Here is a 14564-nt window from a genome sequence, read left to right on the forward strand (position 1 = left end):
CTGCACAGTTTTGTTTTTTAGGTGTGGTCTTTATGGAACAAAGGCAATTAACCCTCCATCCACAAGATGATGTTTTATAATCAGTCCCAATAGGAAGACAGGGAGATATTAATAGAACTCATCTGGTGGAAAACATGTTCAGTCATGGTCCCTATCTTAAAGGATCTACATGAAGCTTCATGTCCACATCCTGGTTCAACCCTAATCCTAGTCTCAACCACAACCCTAACCTACCCCAACCCTAGCTTCATGTCCACATCCTGGTTCAACCCTAATCCTAGCCTCAACCATAACCCTAACCTCACCCTAACCCTAGCTTCATGTCCATATCCTGGTTCAGCCCTGATCCTCAACCCTAACCCTAGCCTCAACCACAACCCTAACCCTAGTTTCATGACCACATCCTGGTTCAACCATAACCCTAGCCTCAACAACAACCCTAACCCTAGTTTCCTTTCCTCATCCTGCATCAACCCTAACCCAAGTTTCATGTCCACATCCTGGTTCAGCCCTAACCCTAGCCTCAACCACAACCCTAGTGTCATGTCCACATCCTGGTTCAACCCTAACCCTCAACCACAACCCTGACCCTAGTGTCATGTCCACATCCTGGTTCAACCCTAACCCTCAACCACAACCCTGACCCTAGTGTCATGTCCACATCCTGTCAAAACTCAAAACCTAGTGTCAGTCCACATCCTGGTTCAACCCTAACCCTAGCCTCAACCACAACCCTAACCCTAGTTTCTATCCACATCCTGGTTCAACCCTAACCCTAACCCCAACTACAACCACAACCCTAACCCTAGCTTCATGTCCACATCCCGGTTCAACCCTTAACCACAACCCTAACCCTAGTTTCATGTCCATATCCTAGTTCAACCCTAACCCTATCCTCAACCATAACCCTAACCCTAGTTTCCTATCAACATCCTGGTTCAACTCTAACCCTAGCCCCAACCCTAACCCTAACCCTAGTTTCGTGTCCACATCCGGGTTCAACCCTAAACCTAGCCTCATCCACAACCCTAACCATTCATATACAGGATGGTAGACAACCATACCATGCATACCACAAGAATGTAAACTGAACAACATTTTTAAGGCAACATGCAATAATTTCAAAGGTTTTACTGAGTTACAGTTCATATAAGGAAATCAGTCAATTGAAATAAATTCATTAGGCCCTAATTTATGGATTTCACATGACTGGGAATAAAGCTATGCATCTGTTTTGTCACAGATACCTTAAAAAAAATGGTAGGTGCGTGGATCAGAAAACCATTCTGTATCTGGTGTGACCACCATTTGCCTCATGCAGCGCGACACATCTCCTTTGCATAGAGTTGATCAGGCTGTTGATTGTGGCCTGTGGAATGTTGTCCCACTCCTCTTCAATGGCTGTGTGAAGTTACATGCTGTCGTACACGTCAATCTAGAGCATCCCAAACATACTCAATGGGTGACACGTCTGGTGAGTATGCAGGCCATGGAAGAATTGGGACATTTTCAGCTTCCGGGTATTGTGTACAGATCCTTGTGACATGTGGGCGTGCATTATCATGCTGAAACATGAGGTGATGGCGGCAGATGAATGGCATGACAATGGGCCTCAGGATCTCATTCAAATTGCCATAGATAAAATGTAATTGTGTTCGTTTTCCATAGCTTATGCCTGCCCATACCATAACCCCACCGCCACCATGGGGCAATCTGTTCACAACGTTGACATCAGCAAACCGCTCGCTCACACGACGCCATTCACGCTGTCTGCCATCTGCCCGCTACAGTTGAAACCGGGATTCATCCGTGAAGAGCACACTTATCCAGCATGCCAGTGGCCATTGAAGGTGAGCAATTGCCCACTGAAGTCGGTTACGACGCCGAACTGCAGTCAGGTCAAGACCCTGGTGAGGACGACGAGCACACAGATGAGCTTCCCTGAGACGGTTTCTGACAGTTTGTGCAGAAATTATTTGGTTGTGTAAACCCACAGTTTCATCAGCTGTCCAGGTGGTTGGTCTCAGACGATCCCGCAGGTGAAGAAGCCGGATGTGGAGGTCCTGGGCTGGCGTGGTTACACGTGGTCTATGGTTGTAAGGCCGGTTGGACGTACTGCCAAATTCTCTAAAACTATGTTGGAGGCGGCTTATGGTAGAGAAAATTAACATTACATTCTCTGGCAACAGCTCTGTCGGACATTCCTGCAGTCAGCATGCCAATTGCAAGCTCCCTTAAACTTGAGACATCTGTGGCATTGTGTTGTGTGACAAAACGGCACATTTTAGAGTGGCATTTTATTGACCCCAGCACAAGGTGCACCTGTGTAAGGATCATGCTGTTTAATCAGCTTCTTGATATGTCACACCTGTTAGGTGGATTATCTTGGCAAAGAAGAAATGCTCACTAACAGCGATGTAAACAAATGTGTGCACAAAATTGGAGATAAATAAGCTTTTCGTGCGTATGGAACATTTCTGCGATATTTTATTTCAGCTCAAGAAACATGTAACACTAGTTACATGTTGCGTTTGTATTTCTGTTCAGTGTATATGTTAGAGTCAAACAATAGTAGTACAGTATAGTAAAGTACAGTACAGTACAGTGCAGTACAGTATAGTACAGTAAGCACACCATTTTTTTAGTAAGCAAAGTATGTGCACACCAGTGGAGGCTGCTGAGGGGGGGACGGCTCATAATAATGGCTGGAATGGAGCGAATGGAATGGAATCAAACCATGTGTTTGATGTATTTGATACCATTCCACCAATTTCGCTCCAGCCATTACCACGAGCCTGTCCTCCCCAATTAAGGTGCCACCAACCTCCTGTGGTTCACACATCTTTATGTGACTTGTTAGTGGGGATTTCTATGTTGTGTCTAAGACCATTTTTGTAAGTGTGTCGCTGCATGTGACTCTATGAGGACCTAGCTGTGTGTTATTTTTAATGTATGTTGCTCTGGGGGGCTTTAATATGAGCACTGTAATCCGGGTTGCTGCATGGCTGACATAATCTCAGATGAGATCACCACAGTGGTGTGTGTGTGTGTGTATGGTGTGAGTGTGTGCGTGTGTTTGTTTAACAGACCCCCAGAATAAACAAAGGGAGGGGGCGAGAGACAGACAGACATATGCTGTCATTAAACCAAAAGGGAATGGAAGGGAGCCTGTGAATGGAGCGTGACAGCAACATTAAGGATGACTCTGAGGACAGAGAGCTAGGGAGAAAAATGAAAAGAGGGAACGACAAGAAGGGGAGGAGTGGAGTGAGTGTGAGAACTGTGACAGAAGGTGATAGGAGTGAGGGAGGAGAGGAAGAGAAGAGAGGAGCGAGGGATTTGGAGGAAGACAGGACATGCATTTATTTTTGCAGTCAATGGCGGGTGTCTGAATGGATCAGGTGTGTGTGTTTTTGGTTTTACTCTCTTTGTGCGGACCAGAAGGACATTTCGCCAGTCCCCACAAGGAAAAAGGCTATTTTATGCTTAGGGGTTAGGTTTAGGGTTAGGGTTATAATTAGAGTTAGGGTTACAATTAGGGTTAGGGGTTAGGTTTAGGGTTAGGAGTTAGAGTTAGGGTTAGGGATAGGGGTTTGGGGTTAAGGTTAGGGTAAGGTTAAGGGTTAGGATCAAGGGAGATGTCATGCATCCTCTGAATAACATTATCATTGGTCCACAGAGCACTGACATATCCTCCAGGGAAGGCAGGGGAGAACACACACACACACACACACCCACACACACACACGTTGTGCTGTTGCATAAGCTCCTTGAGCTGTGAGATTAAGGCCTCCTCATGGTACTCTTCAGGGTGGCTGATGAGTATGGGATGATCAGACAGAGGAGGAGAGGATGAGGAGGAAGTTAGATATGTACTGACCAGGCCTGTCTATCCATCCTTTATCAAATGAGAGCACCTCCAGGCCTGTGCAGTGTATCTCTCACAATATCACTAACTGCTATTGTGTAATTACTGTGATATCACATTAGACTGACAGTGTAGTAGAATGATGTTAGGTTTTGGAGACGAGTGCCACAACTTAGCACAACAACTACTGCTATTACTGAGCACTGCAACACTACCAGTACCATGCTACTACCATTAAGATCAACAGCATTACTACTACTACTACTACTACCAGTACTACTGCTACTACTACTACTACTACTACTACTACTACTATTACTACTACTATTTATAGTACTACTATTGCTGCTGCTGCTACAGCTATCTCTCTCTCTCGCTCTCTCTCTTTTTTTTCTCTCTTTCTCTCCCTCTCTCTCCCCCCTCTCTGTTCTTTTGTGTTTAATCTGCCTCCCAGCTGTTTTCTCTCACCCCACCCCCTCCCCTCCTTTGAATCCCCTCTCTCTCTTCCTGCTGCTGTCTGTTCAGCACTAAGAATTTTACACTGCCACATATTCCCTAAAATGACTTAGACATTGACACTATGGTATTTTGGGGAGTACAAAATTACCAGGAATCTTCCTATGCAAATGACAGAGGATACCTAAAACTAATATCATTCCTAACCTCAGTCTTTGAGCTCTAGATCAAAACATGACATCATCAACGTTCTATCTCAATGATGTCATCTAATTCAGCCACTAGGGTGCCAGAATTCTGCGTTTAACAATACTACATTCTTTCCTTGCTTTGTCATAAGATAAGTTGAAACCTGGCCCCGGGCTAATATATTAAGCAGTACATGTACTGTATATTACAGTATATTATATTGCTTTTAGGGAAAGGGAAGGGGATACTTAGTCAGTTGCACAACTGAATGCATTTATCCCAACCCCTGTTGTAGTACTTAGTTTGTAGCTTGAACTGATCATGTTTCACTGTGCCTTTAAAGAGGTCACACAATCAATACTGGAGTGGACCATCATTACCAATAGGGAGATCTCATACATACTGGATCGAACTGCCAGCCATGGTGACCACAATATGGTGTGATTCCATTGTCTCTTTTTCTTTCTTTCTCCCTCTTTCACCAATAATCTCTCTCGCTACTCCCTCTTTCTCCTTCTCTACATCTCTCTCGCTACTCCCTCTTTCTCCTTCTCTACATCTCTCTCGCTCTACTCTCTTTCTCCTTCTCTACATCTCTCTCTCTCTACTCTCTTTCTCCTTCTCTACATGTCTCTCTCTACTCTCTCTTTCTCCTTCTCTACATGTCTCTCTCTCTACTCTCTCTTTCTCCTTCTCTACATGTCTCTCTCTACTCTCTCTTTCTCCTTCTCTACATGTCTCTCTCTACTCTCTCTTTCTCCTTCTCTACATGTCTCTCTCTCTCTACTCTCTCTTTCTCCTTCTCTACATGTCTCTCTCTACTCTCTCTTTCTCCTTCTCTACATGTCTCTCTCTATACTCTCTCTTTCTCCTTCTCTACACGTCTCTCTCCAACTCTCTCTTTCTCCTTCTCTACATCTCTCTCTCCAACTCTCTCTCTCTCCATCACCCTGCCTAAATATTTCCTACTCTCAATCTCTTATTGCTACTCTCTTTCTCCATCACTCTCTACTCTCCTCTTCCCCCTCTCTCTTCCACTTTCTTCAGGTTGACTTGCTCTCGCTCGCTCACCCACACCCACCCAGCCATCTAGCCATGACACACTGGTTCTGACGGAGCATGGGAAGTAGTGTGAACCACTTCTGGGAAGTGTTTATGTACTAGCTCAATCATTCACATGAACGTGTGTGTGTGTGTGTGCACCACAGGATCCCACTCCCGTTGCACGAGCCAATCAGGTCTCTGGGCCTGAGTGCAATGCCGGTTGGCTCCATGCCAGCTAATGGACTGGACGGACTGACTTACTTTACTTAAACCTCTTGTCACCCTTGGGAGCATAGGGCGTCCACCATGACTCTCAACCTAACTCTTTCCTGAGCCAGGGCTTTTTGCCTCTAGCCAGAAGATCCCTGCTTTACTCAGTTCTTGAAAAGTGGAGCGTCTCCAGTTGTTTTTTGGCCTTCTCTGCTTTATTTTTCCTTGTGGGTTGTAGTCCAGTGCTTGTCTTGTTATGTTTGATGTGTCTTTCCTGAGTGTATGTCCAATCCATCTCCATTTCCTTCTCTTGATTACATTGCTGATGGCCTCCTGTTGAATTTTTTGCTACAGGTCGTGGTTGTATATTGTTTGGCCACCATATCCTCAGAATGTATTGCAGGGAGTTTTCGATGAAGACTTGTAGTTTATTGATTAGGGATTGTGTGGTTTTCATGTTTCACAGCCATAGAGAATAACAGATTTTACATTTGTGTTGAAGATGTGGATCTTGGTGTTTATGGAGAGCTGTGATGAGAGCCATATGGGGCGGAGAGTCCTGAAGGCATGGCGAGCTTTGCCGACGCGTAGCTCTATATCCTTGTCGGATCCCTCGTCAGTGCTGATGTTGCTTCCAAGATAGACGAAGTCAGGCACGTTTTCAACAGTTTCCCCCATCTATGGGGAGTTCTTCAGGAGATTTGGTGTTTATTCTCAGTATCTTGGTCTTCCCCAAATTTATTTAGGCCTAGTTGTCTGCTGTTTTCCTGTAGTCAATCTGTTTTTTTTTGTTGCATTTGCCTGTGACTTTCAGAGACCAGAGCCAGGTCGTCTGCAAAATCCAGGTCCTCCAGTTGAGTGAATGGGCTCCACTGGATCCCTGTTTTTTGGTGGGTTGTGGTTCCCTTCATGGTCCAGTCGATGGATATTAGAAAAAGGGGATAGAAAGCAGCTTTGGCGTACTCCAGTTTTGATGTGGAGTGTGTCTGAAAGTTTTCTGTTAGAAATGACCTGGTCAGTGAACCCTTCATACATACTCCTGATCAGATTCACATACTTTTGAGGGACGCCATAGTGCCATAGCAGTTTCCATAGACTATTTGTGTCTGGATTATCGAAAGCTTTTTCAAAGTCTACAAAAGTTGATGTGTAATGGTGTCTGCCATTCAATGCACTGTTTGACGATTATCCTGAGTGTTGCAATATGGTCCGTACATGAGTAGTTCTTCTTAAAGCCAGCTTGTTCCTTTCAGAGTCTCTTGTTGAGTGCGTCCTGCATCCTATCCAAGATGATTTGACAGAAGATTTTGCTGGGGATTCCTCTCCAGTTCTTGCACTCACTGAGGTTGCCTTTCTTGGGGATTGTAACAATCAAACCTGTCTTCCATTCTGTTGGTACTTTCCTGGTAATTTCCTGGTACCCTGCCTAGCTTCAGCATTTTGGTGGCTCACTTGAGCTCCTCCTTGGATATCCTACAACAGTTGATGTTTAGGTCTTCTGTTGCTTCCACAATGTCTGGGGTTAAGTCAGGTGGAGGCCTGTTTAGGATTTCCTTAAAGTGTACTCTCCAGCGCTCCAGTTGTTGGGATTATTTGGTAAGAAGGTTTCCCTGTTTGTCTCTGATGGGGTGGCTTCGGCTCCTGTTGGGTTTGTGTGGGAAGAGACATCCTCCGATTGCCAGCTCATTGAGAGCACAGAAGTATGTGAACAGAAGACCAGTATCCTAGACCCTCTCTTCCCATTGTGCCTCTCCAGTTGTCGCTGTCCCCCAGTGCAATTTGGATGTCTCTCTTGGGTAGTTTTTGAATAACTGCCTGTAGCTGTTGATAGAAGGCCCCTTTCTCTTCGAAGTCAGCTGAGTTGGTTGGCGCATAGCACTACATGATTGTAATGTTCCCCCCAATCTGGCTCTAATGATTCTTGCAGATATTGGCTCCCACTCAATGAGGCTCTTTGCTGCATCTTTTCACAGAAGTAGTCCAACTCCATGTGTGTGTGGGTGTTCTTCATTTGGGTTTCGAGAGTAAAGGAAGGTTTCACCCGTGGTGGTTGTGATTTCCCCAAAAGTGTTCCAACTGCTTCACAGACTCCAACAATGCTCAGGTTGTATCTTCTCAGCTCTCTGGCTAGTTGTGTCAGTTTAACTGTCTGGTGTAATGTTCTGACATTCCAGCATTCAATTCTCACTCTTGGCTGTAGTAGACTCTTTCTACAACTGTGCAGTTGAGTTTGGCCCAGGGGATTCATGGGCACCTTTCTAGGGTAGTCTGTTCGGCTCAGGTTCTTGAAGAGGTTGAGTTTCCATAGTTTTGGTTTCTGTAATGGGGCAGCACGTAGCCTAGTGGTTAAGAGCGTTGTGCCAGTAAGCAAAAGGCTTCTGGTTTGAATCCCTGAGCAGACTAGGTGAAAAAATCTGTTGATGTGCCCTTGAGCAAGGCACTTAACCCTAATTGCTCCTGTAACTTGCGCTGGATGAGTGTCTGCTAAAACATTAAGTGACCACAAGGCTGTAGAGGAGACTTTGATTTCTTTGCTCATTGGCTGCAAAGTTTTGATTGATTCATATTTGTTTTTGTATTGTATGAAATATTGCAGTAATTTACAATGTTTTTCTTCATGAATTACTTTTTATACTGTCTAAAACATTATTTGAGATACTTTAGAGTGATTGTAAAGAGTTATTTTTTATTTTTTTGCAAGCGAACATCACGTTCGAGTGATGCGTGAGCATCCCGGCACCAGAAAGTTCTGTAGCAGGATAGCTAACGCTAAAGTCTGGACCTTGACAAACTTAACAGTGAGTGATGACCATGAAAACACGCAACACTGATGGCAATAGCTATGTTCAACAAGTATATTATTCCTCTGGCTTTATCTAGCTCTATTTGGGATATTTTACCTTGCTAGCTTGCTAGGAAATCAAGCCTCTGATGACATCTGTGATGTTGTGTAGACGCTAACCATATGATTACGTGTTAGTTAACTTAAATGAGCTGCATTTGAAGTTGCATGTAATCGTATCCACTGCTAGGTAAAAAAATTGGTTTCTGATGACGAACTGCGAGCACAACTTTTCATGAAGCAGCCGGGAAATGGGTCTATGATAGGCTATGAGTCTCCGCTCCATCACTAATGGGTCATTCCTGAAATGAGTTGGTAAATACTGTCCCTTGACTTTGGCACTATGAAAAAACACGTTAAAATGACAAAAATATGACAAATAATACATTTTCCATTTTATTTAACTGTTTTTCAATAAGAAAACATATGTACGTCCTTTATACTGCAAAACATCAATTTGTATGTATTGTAGAAACTACTGGGGGCTAGCAGGTTGGCTTGTTCCACTGGTGATGTGTAAAGGTGTCACGTTCGTTTAATGACGGGTCAGACCAAGGCGCAGCGTGATATACGTACATGTTTATTAAACCAACTAAACACCCAACAAAACAAGAAACGAAACGAAACGAAACGAAACGTGAAGTCCAAGGTAGAACACACAACATACCTCACACGGAACAAGATCCCACAACAAGATCCCAAAATATTTACTAGTGTAATGTGTGTCCCTAAGTTTTATGTCATTGGTCTTACCGCCTTGAAAATCACTTACCGCCTTGATTACAAAGATATACAAGGACCTTGAGCATTCTCTCCAGTGGCAAACTGCTACTGGGGGAGGAATCTATATTAGCTAATCACACCCTTTTAGTATGCCATACATTTAAGGACTCAATTGATAATTTGGTGTGTCTTAGCCCAAAGTGTCACTTGGTGTTAGTCAATTTAAATTAAGGGAAATTACATTGTGAGCAAAATTATTAATAGTTACTTATTTGTAAAGGATTGATGACCTTATATTTAAGCATTTGTGGCGACCTTATATTTTAGCATTTGTGACCTCCATTTTAGAAAATCCTCATATACCTAAAATGTCTCATTGGTGTTCTCATCATTGGTGTTATGACTCCTACTGGTAGCACAATGTAATCATAATGGTAACAAAAACCTCATATTCATTATCTCCAGCACCATACCAGTGTTTACATATGTGAAAACTGTGCATTTCTATGATCTCTGGTTAAAACTAGTCTGAGACTGCCACAAGGGGCGTTGTACAAAACAAAGTTATCAGCGATTGGATTGTCACTAACAAATCAGAGTATCAAAGCCAATGACACATTTTCTAACCGCCGCTTTTCCCACGTGTGTTCTGGCTCTGGCTCAACCCATCGGTTTCTGGACCAATCAGACGGCCTCGAATGTGTCAGCATTCGGTGAAGAGTCGGGGAGGTACTCAGATCTAGACTCATTACGGAGAAGAAACTAACGTCCGTGGGCATGGCATAGAGTTTGGCCGGAGCAAGGAGTCTGGGTAGCCGGAGCAAGGAGTCTGGGTAGCCAGGCAATGTTAAAGGGTCACAGTAGCTATAAATACATGCTACTTCTATGATAAATAGAATAAATCAATAGCTCTGAATCATAGGAATCAAAAGCTCTCAAGAGTAGGAAGTCTGTCTGACCTTGTCTGCTCTGTGTGTGTAAATTAGAGCACCAATCAGAATATCACTACATTCATATTAGTGGCGCAGTGGTCTAAGGCACTGCATCGCAGTGCTAACTGTGCCACTAGAGATCCTGGTTCGAATCCAGGCTCTGTCGCAGCTGGCCGCGACCGGGAGACTCATGGGCGGCGCACAATTGGCCCAGGGTAGGGGAGGGAATGGCCGGCAGGGATGTAGCTCAGTTGATAGAGCATGGTGTTTGCAACGCCAGGGTTGTGGGTTCGATTCCCACGGGGGGCCAGTATAAAAAAAAAATGTATTCACTAACTGTAAGTCGCTCTGGATAAGAGTGTCTGCTAAATGACTAAAATGTAAATATTAGCTCTATAATGCTTCCTAACCTCATATTTATGAACGTTTTCATTTATAAAGAAAAACACAACACAATTCCACAGTCTGCCAGTCCATTGTTTTAGGTGCTCTAAAAATGTCCGCCATCCAATAAAAGAGCATCACTGTCTCTTTAAGGCCCAGTTTGCAGCATCAATCAATCGCAGAGGGTCTCCTGTGATGAGGCTCCTCCTTGCCAACTACCTTGATGGAGAGGAGAAAGGCAGGATGTGAAAGAATGAGAGAGACCAGAGAGCCAGTGATGAATGATGGAGTATGAAAGAGAGAGAGAGAAGGAGGGAGAGAGAGAGAGAAATGTAGATGGCAAAGGACACGTGGGATGCAGCTGGGAAGTTTGATAGCTAACGGCTATGGTTTCTCCCTGCCTCTCTCTCAATTCAATTCAATTCAAAGGGCTTTACTCTCTCCATCTCTCCTCTATCCATCCCCCCTCTCCATTCCCCCTCCTCTCCTCCCCACCTCTCTTCCACTCCTTGTAAAGCGTCCCCTGACTCCATGACAGTGTTGCATAATGACAGTGAGAGAGACAGCAGGAGATAGTGGTGGACGACTCACTGCATTACAGCTAGAACTATACTGTACTATATTGAAAATTGTATACACTACCGTTCAAAAGTTTGGGGTCACTTAGAAACAGTACAGTAGAAAGTATTCAAAAAATACCAAGGCACTCTTCAGATTTTGTGCAAAAAAAACATCAACTCTTAAAGAAGAAGTTACAGGTCTGTGAGAGCCAGAAATCTTGCTTGTTTGTAGGTGACCAAATACTTATTTTCCACCATAATTTGCAAATAAATTCATTAAAAATCCTACAATGTGATTTTCTGGAGAAAAAAATTCTCATTTTGTCTGTCATAGTTGACGTGTACCTATGATGAAAATTACAGGCCTCTCTCATCTTTTTAAGTGGGAGAACTTGCACAATTGGTGGCTGACTAAAAACTTTTTTTCCCCACTGTATGTGACGACCTTCCACAGGAAGACACACCCATTCGTCAATGTGGAGCTCCATTGGAGCGAACAGCAGCATGTTGTTGGGCGGAACCTTGAGATGAACCATGGCTCCCTGAGCTAATGGGGAAGAACACTAGCTGTACTTGGAAAACAATGCCTGGACATTTGTCTTGTGTAAGGGCGTTATCAGGCTATTGGTAGCATGTGTCTAACTGTCTGTCTGTTTCCTGTGTGAAGTAGGTCTTCCTACTATGGGGTGTGAATCATTTATGAGAAACTTTACTATGTCTACCATAAGAGTTTACTGTCTTTCAGACTTGTCTTTCTTTAGCATATCGATCTCTCATTTTTGTGCCAGCCCTGTTATGCTTCACCCCATTTTTCCAAGTATAACCACACACAGGGTTTGACTTCCTCTGCTGCGAGTTTGTCATTCCATCCATGATGATGACCCTGTCTATTTCTATTGTGGTGATATTTGTCACACTGTGGTTCCCAAAATACTTTGTGCTCTGACCCATCAAAAGCTTCTGGAATTTTCCTGCCACCTACTGAATCAACAAAGCCAATATCTCTAGTCATGAAACAATCTCCTGCCACGATCCAAAAATAACTGTCCACAACCCATCGTTTGGAAAACTGCCTTAAAGAGGCAATACTGAACTTTTGCCTTTGGGGGTGCTCTAGAGCCTGAAGGGGTCCTCTAAATGGACAGAAATATTGTCCAGAAAATACCTCATTGGAGAGAAAGGGGCACACTTCCCTACACACCTGAGAAAAAGCATATATTGTTTGCCTAAGGATTTGTGTGTTTTCATGGGATAAGACATGGATTATGTATATACACCATACAGCCAACATTCAAGCCAGAATTTTCCAACAATTAACTTCCATAGTGTATCTTTAACACAAAGCACTATGGAGGACTATACTTTGCATGTTACTCTGTAGCTCGATGGATCCATCTTAAGCAGAGAGATGGGTGACAAGCACCAGTCAATCACCCTGACAACGCAGCGCAGCCATCAATCTATTACTCTCATCCCATCCCAGATAACACCAGCTCTAATTACAACGGGAAACGCATGTGCCCTCTGGCACTCCTTTTTAAAACCGCCGTATCTAAAATGTTTCCCTCTCACAGAATTCATATTAGAGTATAGGAAGCAGTATCCCTGGCGCAAATCACGGTATATGACAGGACCTTTAATGGGAAAACTCCTCTGCAATACTTTTTAAGAATGATTTTGAATATTGGAGTTAGCGCTGTAGTGCTGTTTTGCGAATTCTGCGATAATGTTATGTTAACACATTCATCATTATGATCAGATTTCTGTTCTGATCTCTCTTTCCTTCCTCTCCTCACACCCTCTCCTGTTTCACTCTCCTCACCCCCTCTCCTGTTTCACTCTCCTCAACCCCACTCCTGTTTAACTCTCCTCACTCCCTCTCCTGTTTCACTCTCCTCACTCCCTCTCCTGTTTCACTCTCCTCTGCCCATCTCCTGTTTCACTCTCCTCACCCCTGTTTCACTCTCCTCTGCCCATCTCCTGTTTCACTCTCCTCACCCCCACTCCTGTTTCACTCTCCTCACCCCCTCTCCTGTTTCACTCTCATCTGCCCATCTGTGAATGAAACTGAGTGACTGAGAAAATGGAAAAAAAGTTTAATTTCAGCATCAACACGTAATTCTCTCTCCTTTGTCATCGCTTCTATAAATACACCTCTATCTTTTTGCACATAATTCTGGATGACAGCATATCGTAGATGAGCGAGGAGCAGGAATAATCGTTTGGTGAAGTGGTTGCATGTAGGTCGCAAGTGGGTTTGTGGGCATGACTTCAGTAAACTATCCAGCATCTCTCCTCGAATCTCTCTCTCTCTCTCTCTCTCTCTCTCTCTCTCTCTCTCTCTCTCTCTCTCTCTCTCTCTCTCTCTCTCTCTCTCTCTCTCTCTCTCTCTCTCTCAAGCGATGTTGAGGCGAGGAACATCAAATAAGGCTCAGCTCAGTCGGCTAGATGTACCAACGAGGAAGTGAACGATCAAGCCTCTGAGCATTCGCATTCACGGCCGACGTCAGGCCCACAGCTCCCATTGGAGGAGAGGTAGAGCTACTGAGCGCTCTCATTGGGTGTTAGGGGCCAGCCTGTTGCTGGGCTGTTTCCATGGAGATCGCTATCGCCGTTTCCGCGACACATCTGGAGCCAGGGATTTAATGGAAAGAGGAAATGGTGCGCGAGAGAGGGAGAGGGAGACACATGGTTCAATTAAGACAGAGAGAGATTTCTGGGATTGTTGTAGGCAGTTAAGATGGCTGACTCAGATGAGAGACCCAAGGGGCTCAGCGGATAGTTAACACTGATCTAGAATCAGTTGTGTTAATTGGCTCATAATTAGTACATCTGGGTCGTTCCACGAAATAAGTGCCTTTTGCATCCCTTTGATATTTTAGGTAGAAATTGTGCACCAATATTGAATTTTAAAAGCATGTTATATTAAATGGAGTACCTTTTAAAATAAACTATTCCTTTTTCAATATAAAAAAAAAGAAACATAAAACATCTAATAGTCAAATCATAGACTAAAAGTAGGTGAGCTGGTTCTACTCTTTTTGGCCATTTTCTGGTATTTTGTGATGGAAAACTGAGCGGGTTAAGCATAACAAGTCAACCCTGTTACCCATAGACAGACAGGATAGAAATGTTTTAAGAATTTGTAAAAAATGTGACCACCTGGGGACATTTTGTTAGTCCCTATAAGGTCAAATGCTATTTCTAGGGGGTTTAGGGTTAAGGTTAGAATAAGTGTTAGGGTTAGAATTAGAATGAGGTTTAGGGTTAGGTTTAGGGTTAAGATTAGGTTTTGGGGTTAAGGTTAGGGTTAAGAAAGAAAGAAAGAAAGAAAGAAAGAAAGAAAGAAAGAAAGA

This window comes from Coregonus clupeaformis, chromosome 17 (assembly GCF_020615455.1).
Source record: "Coregonus clupeaformis isolate EN_2021a chromosome 17, ASM2061545v1, whole genome shotgun sequence".
Taxonomy (NCBI): domain Eukaryota; kingdom Metazoa; phylum Chordata; class Actinopteri; order Salmoniformes; family Salmonidae; genus Coregonus; species Coregonus clupeaformis.